Below are 16348 nucleotides of genomic sequence, written 5' to 3'. Positions count from 1 at the left end.
CAACGTCTTGTTGAATTATGCATAGCTATATTTATGTTATAATTTAAATATAATGTAAGGTTTAACTTGTTGTTATACATTCACTCAGTAAAAGTAAGTTATTCCTTAATTGCACGGTCATCTTGTGTTTACCAGGACAAAGCTTTTAGGGCCCAACAGGGCAACATAGACTTGCTTCCCTGTGAAAAGTCTTCTTTAGTCATTTTGATGGCTTTTAAAAACGAATTAACAATATGCTAGCTGCATGAAGCCTAAAGGGGCTTCCTTTCCACTTTGAATGTGAAGCAGGTATTAAATAAACAAATTTAGTTTTAGTAGATTATTAAAACTCCAGTCATTTTGAATGTTGATTAGCCATAATAAAGCCACTGTGGAGAATTAATTGCTCTGCCTATTGACTTGGCAGTCAAGTTATTAAGTCAGACACCTGAGCAGGACATAAAAGGGGAAATCAGAACTTTATAGGGCCAAACATCATGCAGGGATGGGAGACAAAGGGGATTAAGGTTACAGATAGTCTTGCCTTCATTGTACATCCTGCACAAAGACTAGACACAGAAAAGTAATCCCTGTGCTTTATGAAGCCCAGAGATTGCTCTTTTCTTGTTCCCAAGAGGAGCAACCTACCCCAGAAGAATGGAAAGAAGCCACATTTTACCTTTCCATTGGCCTGCAGAGCTGGCTGGGCGCTCAAAATGGATGATGCAACATGAACACATCAACCCTGTGTATTGGGGAGCTGGATGAAGGATTGTGCCTGAGGGATTATTACCCATCCTGTGGATATATGGTTCCGCACCACTCCCAACAAGGAACTCAGTTTATTTGCCAGCTGTATTTTGACTAACTCCAGCCAAAATTTTCAGAATTCTACAGAACACATGCGTTCTAAAAATCACTCTGTGAAACAATCAGCAACCTTCAACCCACTCTGTACCTCCGTAAACTGGAACCATGACCCATATAAAGCATGGGAATGATACAAAATTATCTGCTTCTGCTAAAAATAAATGGCCATCATGTAAAAATTTTGGCTATACCAGGAAGTAGCAGAAAATAATTCAATTGATTTTAATGTCTTTTGAGCTCTAATTTTATCAACTTTTAAACTGCAAGGGAGATACAGAGTAACCTTTACATTTTCATTGCCAAGAGTAGTAAATTTGAACTGGTGTTTTTTGAAAAAAAAAAAAAAAAAAAAAAAAAAAAACCTAAATCCTGCCTGGACCAGTTACTGACAGAATGAAATTATTAATTCACCTCCCTGAATATCTCCCCCCAAAACATTATTTCATCACTATAACAACCGCGTGCTCTGTTTATGTTACAAGACTAATAATGCAGTGTATCCCCTTTCCCCTAATGGAAGTTTTATTTTCAAAATTAATTATTCCAGCAAGACTGTGAAATGTAAAATGCAAAGTGTTTTGCCATATTTTGTCATGGCTGCAAAAATAATTATATTTGTAGCTTTTTAATTAAAAATTTAAGAAACCCTCTCATTTATCTTTTTACTTGAATTAGCTATTATGCAAGTGCCAGAGGGTTCATTATGTCAATTCTGGAAACAAGATAATGATTGCAAATCAGGGCTGGCTAAGCAGTTTATTCCTTTATTCCTACCCTTAGTTTCCTGTCTTTTAACCAGTTACTGATCGATGGTAATAGGCCTTCCCTATTATCCCATGACTGCTTAGTTTGCTTATGAGTCTTTGGTGAGGTCTTGCTTCTAGGGGGCAGAAAAATCTTCTGGGCTTCAAGTCTTAGGATCATCTCACTAGCTTTAAGTTCATCCCAGGACATAGATTCATCTCACTGCTTGGCCAGCATTATTGTTCTGCCTGTGTTTCTCCTACTGCTCTAGACCCTAACCCTGTTAACTCCTATCCCTTCCTCCTGATTTTGCTCTGGTTCTCAAAACTCCAGCACCTGCAGAAGTCAGCTGCCCACCTCCTTAGACTTTCAAAAAGGGATAAACGCACCATCCCCATCTTCATATATTTATTCATGGCACGCATCCCACTGGTGTCAATGGGACTACTCATGTGACCTAATTTATGCAGGTGCTTAGGTATTTTCAGGATCGAGGCTCAAGATTCTAAGAACTCCCACTTGTACTGTCCTTAAAAATAACCCAAACCAATTAAAACACCAATGTAAAAACAAGGAAGAAAGTTAAAAGGCTATGCAGGCACACCTGTTGCATGTTATTATTAAGCTAATGGAATTAAATTATTATATTACTTCTCAGGAAAAAAGGGCTAAGCATCATCACAAAATAGGTCAATGAAATCTCTCTTTGGATGGTAGTTTGCCAAAAGAAGCAAACCTATCTGTATTAATTGAACTGATTTGTGTTAATGTCAGTACATTATGAGGTTATGTGGCTTTGGAGGAATCACAGCAGTCTGTGGTGACTGATGTCTGAAATGAAAGATTTCTGTCTGGTTCGCAGCAGAGAACAGAGAGCTCTGTGTAGATGTTGCCCTAGGTTCCCTTCATTCCCCCACAGAAGTCTCAATAGGCAATTTTGAAAGCCACTAGCAAAGGAGAAACACTTTTCTTTATTATTCACAAATGTGCAGGGTTTCAATCATAGAATCATAGACTTTAAGGTCAGAAGGGACCATTATGATCATCTAGTCTAACCTCCTGCACAACGCAGGCCATAGAATCTCATCCAGCCACTCCTGTAACAAACCCCTAACCCATGTCTGAACTATTAAAGTCCTCAAATCGTGGTTTAAAGACTTCAATGTGCAGAGAATCCTCCAGCAAGTGACCCTTGCCCCACGCTGCAGAGGAAGGCAAAAAACCCCCAGGGCCTCTACCAATCTGCCCTGGAGGAAAATTCCTTCCTGACCCCAAATATGGTGATCAGCTAAACCCTGAGCATGTGGGCAAGACTCGCCAGCCAGACACCCAGGAAAGAATTCTCTGCAGTAACTGAGATCCCACCCCATCTAACATCTTCTCATCACAGGCCATTGGGCATATCTACGGCTAATAGTTGAAGACCAATTAATTGCCAAAATTAGGCTATCCTATCATATCATCCCTTCCATAAACTTATCAAGCTTAGTCTTGAAGCCAGATATGTCTTTTGCCCCCACTGCTTCTCTTGGAAGGCTGTTCCAGAACTTCACCTCTCTGATGGTTTGAAACCTTCATCTAATTTCAAGTCTAAACTTCCTAATGGCCAGTTTATATCCATTTGTTCTTGTGTCCACATTGGTACTGAGCTTAAATAATTCTTCTCCCTCCGTGGTATTTATCCCCCTGATATATTTATACAGAGCAAACCTATCTCCTCTCAGCCTTCTTTTGGTTAGGCTAAACAAGCCAAGCTCTTTGAGTCTCCTTTCATAAGACAGGTTTTCCATTCCTCGGATCATCCTAGGAGCCCTTCTCTGTACCTGTTCCAGTTTAAATTCATCTTTCTTAAACATGGGAGACCAAAACTGTACACAATATTCCAGATGAGGTCTCACCAGTGCCTTGTATAACAGTACTAACACCTCCTTATCTCTACTGGAAATACCTCGCCTGATGCATCCCAAGACCTCATTAGTTTTTTTTCATGGCCATATCACATTGGTGGCTCATAGTCATCCTGTGATCAATCAATACTCCGAGGTCTTTCTCCTCCTCTGTTACTTCCAAGTGATGCGTCCCCAGTTTATAACAAAAATTCTTGTTATTAATCCCTAAATGCATGACCTGTGCTTTTCACTATTACATTTCATCCTGTTACTATTACTCCAGTTTACAAGGTCATCCAGATCTTCCTGTATGATATCCTGGTCCTTCTCTGTATTGGCAATACCTCCCAGCTTTGAGTCATCTGCAAACTTTATTAGCACATTCCCGCTTTTTGTACCGAGGTCAGTAATAAAAAGATTACATAAGATTGATCCCAAAACCAATCCCTGAGGAACTCAACTAGTAACCTCCTTCCAGCCTGACAGTTCACCTTTCAGTATGACCCATTGTAGTCTCCCCTTTAACCAATTCCTTATCCACCTTTCAATTTTCATATTGATCCCCATCTTTTCCAGTTTAGCTAATAATTCCCCATGTGGAACCGTACGCTCAAGGCTACAAAACATTAACATTGCACAGCTTATCTCCACTACAACAAGAGCAGGTAAAAACTACATAGGGCCAAATTGTGGTTCCTGCCAAGAAGTGGTGTGCAAGAAGGGAAAACCCCTCCAGCACCTGACCCAGGTTGAGGGAAGACGACTTTTTGCCTAAGAAAGGTACAGTACTTCCTGAGCACGGGGGCGAATGCACTGAGCTGTGGCACTAGCTATACCTATATAATTTCTGTTTTTCCCCACAGAACTGGTGCCTGGAGAAGGGAAGGGTTACATGCCCGCTATGTTCAAATTCCCTGAGGTGTACAGAGCTGGTGCCAACGTCATTTCCTTCCTGAAGGGCTTGTCTATAACAGGACATGCAGGGAAATTAATTTGAATTAACTATCAGCGTTAATTTGAAGTGGAATAGTTAAACCACATTACATCTCTGTGTCGACACTTATTCAGAATTAAAGTGGCCTTCATTCAGTTTATCTTAATTCACTTTGGAAGTGAACTAGGATAAACCTAAATACCTTTGAGACTCTGGAACTCAGTCTCTCCAGCCCAGATCCACAAATGTATTTAGGCTCCTAACTTCTAACTTCCATTGATTTTATGGGAAGTTAGGCGCCTAAAGACCTTTGTGGATCTGGGTCTCTGAGTCTCAATTTCCCATTTGTAATGGGGATGACAGTACTTCCCTACCTTAGAGGGGTGCTTTGGGGATAAATACGTTAAAGATTATGAGATGCTCAGATATTATGGTGATGGGAGCCTTATAAGTTTCTAAACAGACAGATATCCTTTTTGTGAACCAGCCACTAATGGGGCATGTGATAAATGGGACACTTGGGCATTCTTCCTCAGCAGTACTCCCAAACAAGGTAGCCATAACAGAAACCATAACATGCTGTAATTTCCTTTGTGTATCAGATCCCGATCTCGACAGTGCTTTTTGGAAGGGAAAATACTAAAAAATCTCCACATGTTTAGTCTTAATTAAATCTAATGTATCTGACCAGGCTGGCCTTGCCAGGACATTTCCTAATGCTAGGTAGCGCAAGTCAGCAAATCCTATTAATTCAGGGGGTGTAGTGTTCAGCCATCAGCTGACATCTGTTCAATATTAGTCTTGTTACACATGGGCTTGTCCATTAAGGCTTAATTATAACAGCAACAAATTCCATCTTACTCAGCCCTATGACAATTGCACTCTCTCTCATACACACACATGCCCTCCACCCACACCTACCTGCCTATCTACCTATTGTCAGGCCAGCCAAACATAGGTTGCTTTGTGGTGATCAGACTCAGTCACAGTGTCCAGTACATTGAGGTAATCCCATTTTTGCAAGGATTATTCTCCCCCCCCCCCCCCAAAAAAAACAAAACCCAAGCACCTAGCTTCTTTTTGTCTGCTCTCATGGGGTAAGCACAATGAGAACAAGGCACTTGTATTCCAGAATTTGAAGTATATTAGTTAAACCACATAAACCAGAATAAGAGTGTCCACACATGGAGTTAATCAGGAACCAGTCAATGTATAGACAAGCCCTTAGATGCTGGGCCTATTCTCAACATGATTCCAAACCTTTCTGCGGTGCATTTCTTATCAGCGTCATGTATTGTGATGTTATAGTGCAAGACCCTTTGGAAGTCTTGTTAGACTCTCTTCTGGATCAGAAAGGTATTTAGGGGATCCCAATATACAGCCAGTCAGGTTGAGCATTTTGTCTTGTTATGTTTCTATTTTCAAATTCCCAATTCATGCTTCTCAACCCTTTTTTTTTTCTGTCTTCCTGACATTCAAGCCTTAAGTCACACCCAAACCAAAAATAATCACGTTCAGAGTGAGATCATGCCCCATGATCTCATTCTGAACGTGACCAAATAAGCCAAGCAGTTCCATTGCCTCCTGTGCTTATGAGCAGTTTGAATTTCCCAGTGGTTCAACTTAATGGGTGAATGACAATGAACTCAAACTCATGAAGGGCTTATTTGTCAGTGTCCAAATCTTTGGCGAACAGCTCACTGTACTTCTCAATTATTTCTGCAGTTACAGGAGATCGCAAGGCTATTATGTCATTTTTGTATGCTTGGAAATATATGCAATTAAGAAGCTGTTATCATCTCATTGAGCATCTGTTCTGTTAAACCACTGGTCTACATGTAGTCTAGGCAGTTCGCGATTTTTACAAAAAGCAGATAGCTTCCTAAAGAAAAAAAAATCATATGTATTACCAGCATACTATAAATGTAAGACAATGAAATAAATCTTGAAACTTGTATTATTTAGTAAAATAAATTAGAATAGTAGCAGTTATATTTTAATTAGACATAATGTAATAGTCTAACCCAGTTTCATCATTTACATGATTTCATAGTCAATTACAAACTTTAGTGTGGAAATTTAACACTAAGTACAAGATTAATCTGATTTCCATGTGGAATTTAGAGCTCAGAAATAGAATTAACATTGGAAACTCATCCTTAACTCTGCCTCCTTATGCTTCTAGTGTAAAATAGGTTTCCTCTTTCCACCATTATGGACTATTATTACTATGATGCTGTATACCAGGGGTCAGCAATCCTTGGCATGTCACCCGCACCGCTTCCTGCAGCCCCCATTGGCCTGGAACGGCGACCTGCGGCCAGTGGGAGCTGCGATCAGCCGAACCTGCAGACGCTGCAGGTAAACAAACCATCCCAGCCTGCCAGCAGCTTTCCCTGATGGACCATGTGCCAAAGGTTGTCGATCCCTGCTTATACAATACATTTTGGAATTCCTCATATTTATTTCAGATGTCATGGTGATGAGTGTTATACAAATACCCATCAATAGACCCATCCTGTTCTACAGAATAATTTATACGTTCTTCAGACTTCACATTCATTTTTAAATTTCTGCATTATCTACCACAAAAAGCCACGTTTCAAGAAAGCAGTTATTATGAGATTTTGGCTGAAAATAATAAAAAAAACTCACAAAATAAGCAGGTTGCACAAAATTTCTTACACTTATGTGCCAGAATACAAAATAGATTTCTGCCAATTCTTGACCTAAATTAAAAACAAAACCATAAAGACATTTCAGGTTTGAGGAACTGCATCTGGCCCTCCTCCTGTTCTCCAAACTTGAAATTTGAAGGGAAGTTCCAGTTTTGAGCCACTCATAAACATATGGCTAATATTCATATACTTTGGGTGCCCACTGTTTATGTTTTGTTTTGTTTTGGGTTGGAGTGATAGAAAAATATGTATGGCTCATGATGAGTTTTAGAGGAATGTGTCAAAAAATGTTATGCTGTCCACATGCTTCTTGCCAAGGAAACCCACAAGATTCACATTCTAGAAAGTTTCCTGGCCTTACCTTAGACCTTAGTCCACCCCATGCTTTGCTGCACACTGGGCTACCCACATTTGCCATCCTTGCCGGTCAACTGCCCTTCTCTCCAAATCTTCCCATTTCATGCTGAGGTGCTTGATGTTGTTCAGAACTGTTTGTTTCCATGTTATTCACGGTCTTCCTCTCTTTCTTCTTGTGTTTTCTGGCTTCGATTCAAGAGCAATATTTGGTAAGTGTTCTTTTTCCATTCTCAGCACATGTCCCAGCCACTGATGTCTTCTTTTGTAGATTACTTGTGAGAGGGTGCCTTGTCCAGTCATTTTTTTCTGATTTCTTCATTTGTCTTCCTAGCTCTATATGTTATTGCCAATATTCTTCTCAGACATCTGTGATGAAATGCATCCAACTTTTGCGTATCTTTTGTAGTAAGTTGCCATGTCTCACGACTATATGTTGTGATGGCGATAACGATTGCTTTGCACACATTCAGTTTTGTCTTGAGAGAGATGTTTTTGAGTTGCCAGGTGTTTTTGAGTCTTCCAAATGCAGTGTTTGCCTTCCCAATTCTTATTTCCTCAAAACTGGTAACATCTTGGATGATGGTACTTCCAAGATACATTAAACTGTCCACCTTCTCCAGTTTCTCTTCACCAATTTTGATTTCTGTCCCTGTAGTCCTCATTAACATGACTTTACATTGCTTTGCATTGTATCTCAAACCTATCTTCTCCATTACTACTTTTACTTGGTTTGTGCATTTTTGTAGTCAATTGGCATCTTCATTGATAAGAGCAATGTCGTCAGCAAAGTCTAGATCAATAGCCTTGAAATTTTTCCATTTTAGGGCATATGTATCACTGTCGCATTGTTTTAATCCATAGTCAATGACTAGCATAAACAAAAAGGGATACAGGATGCACCAGGGAAAAGGAAAGACAATTGGGTGGTATTAGGAGGAATCTTTGCTTGTAGTGGAAGCAGAGTCTCAGGCTCATCTAGTGAACATGCTAAAAGGATGAGTGCTTATCTTGAAGATTCAGTCATCCTTCACCCAGGGTGCGGATTTTTACTGTTGAAGTGATAGAGGAGTAGCATCTTCAATTCTTGGCACAGAGTCTGGGGAGAGGTAAAGAATAACCTATTTTTATATATTTGATAGGGACCTGCCTTTAATTTATAATTCGTTGTAATTTTAGTTTGCTATTTCTCCATGTTTCCAAGTGTAGTTCTTTTAGGTTTTTTTCCCTCTTCTTGTTATAATTTCAAGCACGGTTCAGTTTTGTGTTCTATATCTGTATACAGACCTTTATTAGTGCAAGATTCCATAGATACCTTTTTTCTTTGTATCTCTTTTCCTCTGTCCAGTGGTAACTGGTTTATTTGAACTAACAGTCATTTACAGAAAGAGAAGGAATGTAGTGTTGGATGGACAATGCTCAGTATTATTTAGGTATTCAAAGGGATAAATCTTTACACTGTTTAAAAGTAATTATTTATATAGGTTGCTTTGGAGACAGCAAAGAAAGTTAATGGACCCTGGTTCTGATCTCAAACCATTTCTAAACTAGCATGAGTCCATAGAGTGGAATTAATCTTGCATTGTGCCTGGGTAAATGAGAGCACAATCAGACCCAATTTATTTTATCCTTTATTGAAAAGATCACCTTGATTGAGTAGAAATCAGAGGTCATATCAGTTTAGTATCAGTAATTAGGATGTGTGCTGAGCTTTTCATTTATGCTCTGATTAATTTGTAAGTGTGTTGTATCTATGCTACCTAGGCAGTATTTGATAAATAGCCAGTCATCCTTTAATGTTAACTTTGTGCACCCATCTAGTATGTTTAATCAATTATATTAGACTTGTGGGTAAAACCAACCTTCTTTACTTTCAGATTAGTGTAGGAGCCACTGGTATTAAGAAGATTTAAACACACACACGCCCAAATCTTCAAGATGGGGTACTTAGGCACCTAAATCTATATTTAGGCACTGATTTTTCAGAGGTCCTGAGCACCTACAGGATCAGTATAAGCAGCAGGTGCTCAACACCTCTGAAAAATCAAACCACTTAAGTGCCTAAATGTAGATTCAGATACCTAATTTTATGCATCCAGGTTAGAAAATTTTGGTTAATGTCTTGAGTTTAATCAAAATTGCATCTCAACAAACCTCTTACTGTTAAAGGAAGAAAATCAACCACCACATCCTCACCTCAGCATTCAGCAAAAGGTAATCAGACAAATTACTTCTAAAGTGACGTTAGAGTATGATGTAAACCCCCCAAATGACAGATTGCTTCTCTTCAAGTTGCAGATTTTTAGAATATACAAAAAACAGTCAAGCATTTATTTTCAACCAGCTAATTTGTTTTTATTCTAGCTAGAGGTGTTTTTTTTTTTTTTTTTTTTTTTTTTTTTTACACAAAACCACCAATTGTTAGTGTTGTCTTAATTTGCTAGCTAGCTAATCTCAATACTATGGTTCAATTATTCTGGATTCAATGATTCAGTTAGTGGTTCTTTCCTGCTGGGATGCTGGATAATGCTTACCTGTCCATGATGTCTGCTTCTGTCTTCTCAAAACACTGTGGATAACTTGAGTCTCGTGACGGTAATTTTTTTTTCCTATTATTATTACTGGTTACTCTGTAACCTTATACAAGATCTTTCTTTGACTACTAACCTCAAATCTTTCTCCTATGGTACTTCCTGAAGCATAATTTTACATAAGAATAATTTGATACTGTATTACATTCTCCAGGAATATCTTTTTTAAGAGTTCCATGCCCCAACCTTTCTACTGCCCATTTCCCCATCCTCCTTAAATCCTCATGAGGTCTGGCAATATCTTCTCTAGCATCTATCATCTCTTCCACCTTAAGGTGTCCACAAATTTTAGTACCATGGGTGATTTAAAAAGAAAAGAAAAGGAAAAAATCAACACATTATTTTAATGAGAATACAGAATATCTACAAACCTGGCCTGTTTTATAATATATGGCCATATTTCTTAGTGGAGATCTAAGTTAACTCCTCTACCTGTTTTATCCCTGTACAGAAACTAACCTTTTACTCATATGAAGAGAATTTCTCACTATTGTGGGACTAGCTATTTGCCATAATTGATATGTGTGGGAGGCAATACTGAGGGACAGTTGCAGAATCACTTAATAATATTTTATCTGATCCTGTAAGCAAAATTAGATATAATAAAGCCATTTGTTACATTTGCCTAACCATTGAGGAACTGTATTCTATCATAAAACTAGGGGGAAAAATGCTATTTCAGTCAAATAGAAACACTATGTTAATTACACAAACCTTTATTTGCATCCTTGGGTCCAAGACAAACAGAGACCGTAAGGCTGAAAATATCCATTTGAACATAGTCCAACAAGAACCTCCCTTCCTCCTCTTAGAAACATAGGGCTCTTCTATAAAGTGGGGTAATGCCCTCTATGGGGGTGTGTCATAAATATAAAGGGAAGGGTAACAACCTTCATGTTCACAGTACTATAAAATCCCTCCTGGCCAGAGGCACAAAATCCTTTTACCTGTAAAGTGTTAAGAAGCTCAGGTACCCCGGCTGGGACCTGATCAAAAGGACCAATAAGGGGACAAGATACTTTCAAATGTGTGGGGGGGGGAGGGAGGTTTTGGTCTGTCTGTTCTGTGTGCTTGCTGGACACAGATCAAGGAAGCAAGCAATCCAACTCCATTCGAATTAGTAAGTACTAGCAAGGGAATGTGTTAGCTTATTTTTGTTTTGGTTTGTGATTTTCTCTGTGCTGAGAGGAAGGTGTACTCCTGGTTTTCTTTTTGTAACTTTAAAGTTTGGCCCAGAGGGGAATCCTCTGTGTTTTTGAATCTGATTGCCCTGTAAGATTATCTTCCATTCTAATTTTACAGAAGTGCTTCTTTTGCCTTTTTTCTTCCTAAAAAAGTTCTGTTTCTTTTAGAATCTGATTGGGGTTTTTTAGTGTCCTAAAAAAACCCAAGGTTGGTCTATGCTCATCTTGTTTATTCTCAAGCCTCCCCAGGAAAGGGGGTGTAGGGGATATTAGGAGGCGGGGTGGGGGAGTAGGAACTCCAAATGGCCCGTTGTCTAAATCCCTGACTTTGTCTAAATCACTTGGTGGTGGCAGCGTTACCTAATCCAAAGTACAAGGGAGAATTTGTGCCTTAGGGAGTTTTTAACCTAAGCTGGTAGAAATAAGCTTAGGGGGTCTTTCATGCAGGGCCCCACGTCTGTACCCTAGAGTTCAGAGTGGGGAGGGAACCCTGACAGGGTATGATTTCTAAAGCACACTAATGTGTTGCATAGTAATTGGTCCATTTAGACCCCATTTGAAATAGTACTACATTAAAGCACAGCAGGGAACATTTAGTGCACACCAGCAGGGTCTACGTGGACCAATTAATGTGCAACACATTAGTGTGCTTTAGAAATCACACCCCTAGTGTGTAGTGCTCATTACCCCATCTTGCAGACAAGCTCTAAGACAAGGGCAGAGAACTCCAGCACGATTCTCAGACACTGAGCCAAATTTACCACCGACTAAAATTTAGTAACAGCCATTTACATTAGCTTTGGTCCACAGTGTGGTACTAGGAAAGACAGTACAGCAAAAATTTACAAAAGTCGCCAGCACTCATAATCAGGGCCAGATTTACAAAAGACCTTAGCTGTCACCTAAATAAGTGGCCAGATTTTCAGAAGTGCTCAGCACATGGTATACAGAACTCTTTGGAAAATTCGGTCACAAGTCACTAATGTCATGTATTACGTCACCTTCAGGTTTGAAGCCTCTTTTTCCAAAGTCTCATCTTTTTCCAGAATGTACATGTTCTGTCTGATTATAAACATTTGTCTCCTGTCCGAGAAATGTTTGCTCAGCCTAAACAAGTTTGAGCTAGAACACAAAAGAGGAAACTACACATTAACATCTAAAGCCTTTTGTTCTGTTTCTTCTTTGTTTCAAAACAAATTTCCACAAAACTCTGTTTCTTTCTTTTTGATGAAGGCACCAGTGTACTCCAGAAATATTCTAACTGAAATTGCTGTTACTCACAGTCTGTTGTTTTCCTGGCCAGGAAAACATCATATTCCTAACAGGCAGTAATTCTGTTTATCTGTGACACTTCTAAAATGACGTGGAATTGCTGCTGTGGAGGGCTTTCTTAGAACAAATTTGGTACTCTCCAGGCAAAAGATAAAAATATCACTGTTATCTGGATCCAATCTGAATAGATCAGCAGTAAAGGAGTAGCCATAAGGCTTAAATTCTTCAGGAATAGTAACCAGTCTTAAATTCTTAATGTGTTATCTATTTTCCAGCTCTTCAGTCTTCAGAAATGGCACCGAGTGGTAAGTATTTTTGTTTGATTTTTTTCCCTTCATCACAGCACTTCCTAATGCCCATATCCTCTACAATCCTTCTCCAGTTTAATCCCAGTACAGATTAGAGCAGCCACAGGCCTACCTGAATCTATACCCAACTGCCTACAATAAGCAACACTTAATGGTGCCTAGGAGGAGGGCTTAAATGGTACATAGCCCTTGTGTGGGTCCAAAGCCCCAAGGACCATTGTGGCAACAGCCTTTTCCCTGGACATCTCCCCCCACTCACACACACTCATAAGCTGTAGATGACAGGCTTCAAGGGGCTGGCATAGAACCTGTACTCCAGCTCTATGCCATGCTTGAACTGCCCCCAAAACTGGGAAGAGCAGGTCTTAAATTCTCCTAGAGTATTTTCCGGAGCCCCCCATGTTGTGTCTCTCCCCACCACACACACACTATAAAAATTCCAGTGGGTTGAAAATATTTACTGGAGCTCTGCTCCAAACAGCTCCAGCTGAATTTAAGCTCTGGGGCAGAGTTTATAGCCCCTTTACACCAGCAAAGCCAGTGTAAAAGGGCCACATGGCAACACTGACTCTGGTTTAAAGTGATATTACCAGAATATTGCTGCAGAAGAAGCCAGGAGTGTAATCATACACAGATTTCTAATTTAAATGTGGCTGCTATAATTTTTTTAAACTACTCTCCTAATGTGATAGAGCTTAATCCACTGGAAGGGATTAGATTTAGGACCAGTTGCATAGTGACTAAATCAGACAACACAGTGATTCAGCTCAGATCCAGCCAAAGGTACATCAACACTAATTCCATGCATAAATCTTAAACAGAACTGGTCCCAATATTGAGCCACAAGGTACTTAATTTGTTACCTTTTTTCAAAAGACTCTTTTCACACTGATTAGCACCCTGTCTATGCTGCCGTGTGGCCCATTATCAAAACTTTTCACCTATTCGCTACTGATGACATCAGATTTGACCTTACCAGCTGCCTGTGAGACACTGTCAAACATTTTCCTAAAAATCAAGATAAATTATGTCAAACTGTCGGCCTTTCTTTGTCAGGTTATTTACTCTTCCAAAAAATCCTGAGACAAGCCTTGCAAGATTTATTTGTATTTGGCACTTGTTCAATATTCCCTTTGCTATGAACAGTGCACCCTCCCTTGATATATGACCCACATGTACTTCTATTTTTGACTACCTGGCTGGCTATGTTTGGAGGTACCTAGAGTGTTTTCTCTGTGAAATTCCTAGAGGGAAGAAAGGAGAAATGATACGCTGAGAAACAAAGTGGCCAGGGTGCTATTTCTGGCTCTGCCACTGGGCTGGTGTGTGACCTTGGACAAGTCACTTCACTTCTCTATGACTCTGTTTTCCCTCCTACCCTATGTCTGTCTTTTCTATTTAGAATGCAAGCTCTTTGGGGTGGGGACTGTCTTACTAGATGTCTGTACAGTGCTGGGCTTCCAGTCTAACTGAGGTCTCTGAGTGCTTATGTCCTACAAATAATAAAATAAAATAATAAAACAATGGTCTCAATGACTGGGGTAAATAGTGAGGTATAATATACTTAGCAAATTATATTTAAAACCATATTAAAAAGAGGGAGGGTAAAATACATTCCCTGATTAGGAAAGGTTTGAGGCTGAAATTTGCTAACTCACATGCTTAATTATGGATTTAGGTACCTAATTATCAGCACCCAACATAGAAAATTTTGGCCTGAATGTTAAAAGCCATGGAACAGATCATCTGAAAAGAGGTTGTGTTATTGGGGAAAGCCAAGGAAATCCTCCCATACAGGACAAGGACCAAATCTCTGGTTAATGGCTTTGGATTTTTTTAAAAATAAATTTCTGCAGCTCTGATGCATCTGTAAAGATAATTAAACATTATCTGTTTTCCCTTTGCGAGCCTGCATACTATCCTCTTCTGGTGTGTTCTGCTTTCAAACCATTTAAGTTCACACAGAAGAATTCTTTTATTTTTGTGGATTAATTTGCTACGCAGAGGCTGCTCTTTTCATTTTCAGATTTTTTATATTTTCATGTATCTGATACAGGAGGGTTTTTTCATTTTATGGAAAAACCATGCTGGCAGATTTGGGGCTTAATTTCCTCATAACAATAGATTTAACACAAAACACATTTGTATTGTAATAAAAATATAAAAGAAGTGATATGTATTTGAATATTCTGCCAAACAAGGCAATGTTTGTTTAGTCATTATAACATCTAAAATGTTTTGCTATGTCAGTATAGGTTTTATATATATATATATATAATGTGATTTAGTTTGATTTCAATACAAAGACCTCTGCACATCCAACCTAACCAAAAACAATTTGAACAGATTACTGTTGTGGAGTTCTGCATTATATTACTCCTTTTAGTCTTCTTGTCCTTTGTCTAATCATTCTGACCACGAGGCTCTTCTTTCTGCTGATGGGAATAGTGGTTTTAAAAATGATTCTCTGCAGCTTGTTAGGAGAGCATTGGGATGGTTCCAGCACACCAGATGGAATCATATAAAAATTGGTCATCCACTCCCTGAGAATACCCTCTCCTCAGTTTTCTTCAGAACCACTAATTTAGAACCCGTTAAAGCCACTGAAAACTGGACTCCTGTTGACTTCAATAGGAGTTGGGTCAGGTTTTTAGATATCAAGAGATCTGAGGCATCTTCAGATATGTGTTTCCCCAATTCAGTGCTTAGAGAAGCTTCCATGCCACTGAGCATTTGGGGACTGATACAACTCCCTCTGAAGTCAGTGGAAGTTCTTCCATTGACTCAATGGGCTTTGGCTCAGCACCTTCAATGGTCAGTATGCAAGGCAATCACATTGTTGTTAAATTTAAAAGGTCTTTTAAAAAAATACTGGCCTTTTAAAATAATTCGAATCTAATGCAGAAAGTGAACCAACATATAAACTAACAAAAACCCATTGGACTAGAACGCTCAGGGCATAGGTAATAGAGAAAATCTTTCAAATGTAGAGCTTATTAGTGATAGAAAGCTGTTTCTAGCTGATGACAAGCTGCTATGTTAAACAAGTTCATGGATTGTATTCAGATCTCTGTGACCTCACAAGCTAAAAAGAGCTGGATCTCATCTGTATTTGTGTATGATACAGAATTATTCTCCACTTCAAGCTTAGCCTGTGGCGTACTCTTGCTATGCTCTGTAAACAGATTATTTAGCACTTGGAAAATGAAAAATCTGTGTTCCACTCCAGAGGTGGCTGACATTTCAGTAGTAGCATAATTCATCTTGCTGTCAAAGTGTTCTGGAATTCAAGACTAAAAGTGCTAAGCAGATAGATGATATTATTTGATTCTTATTTGATCCTGTTCCCAGCTAAGAGGGCAACAGCCAAGATCTAGAGGAAGGACGACAGCTTCTGGTCAATACAAATTCATCATCGGATGCAAGGAAATCCTCACTGATAAATACATGAAAACATATGGGACAGAAGATTTTTTTTCTGATTACTGAGCATACCCAGGAGAGAAGGGTATGGCCCTGCAACAAAAAAATGGATTGTGACAAGA

The sequence above is a fragment of the Lepidochelys kempii genome, chromosome 2 (assembly GCF_965140285.1).
Source record: "Lepidochelys kempii isolate rLepKem1 chromosome 2, rLepKem1.hap1, whole genome shotgun sequence".
NCBI classification, from domain to species: domain Eukaryota; kingdom Metazoa; phylum Chordata; order Testudines; family Cheloniidae; genus Lepidochelys; species Lepidochelys kempii.
Note: the sequence above shows the minus strand (reverse complement) of the source record.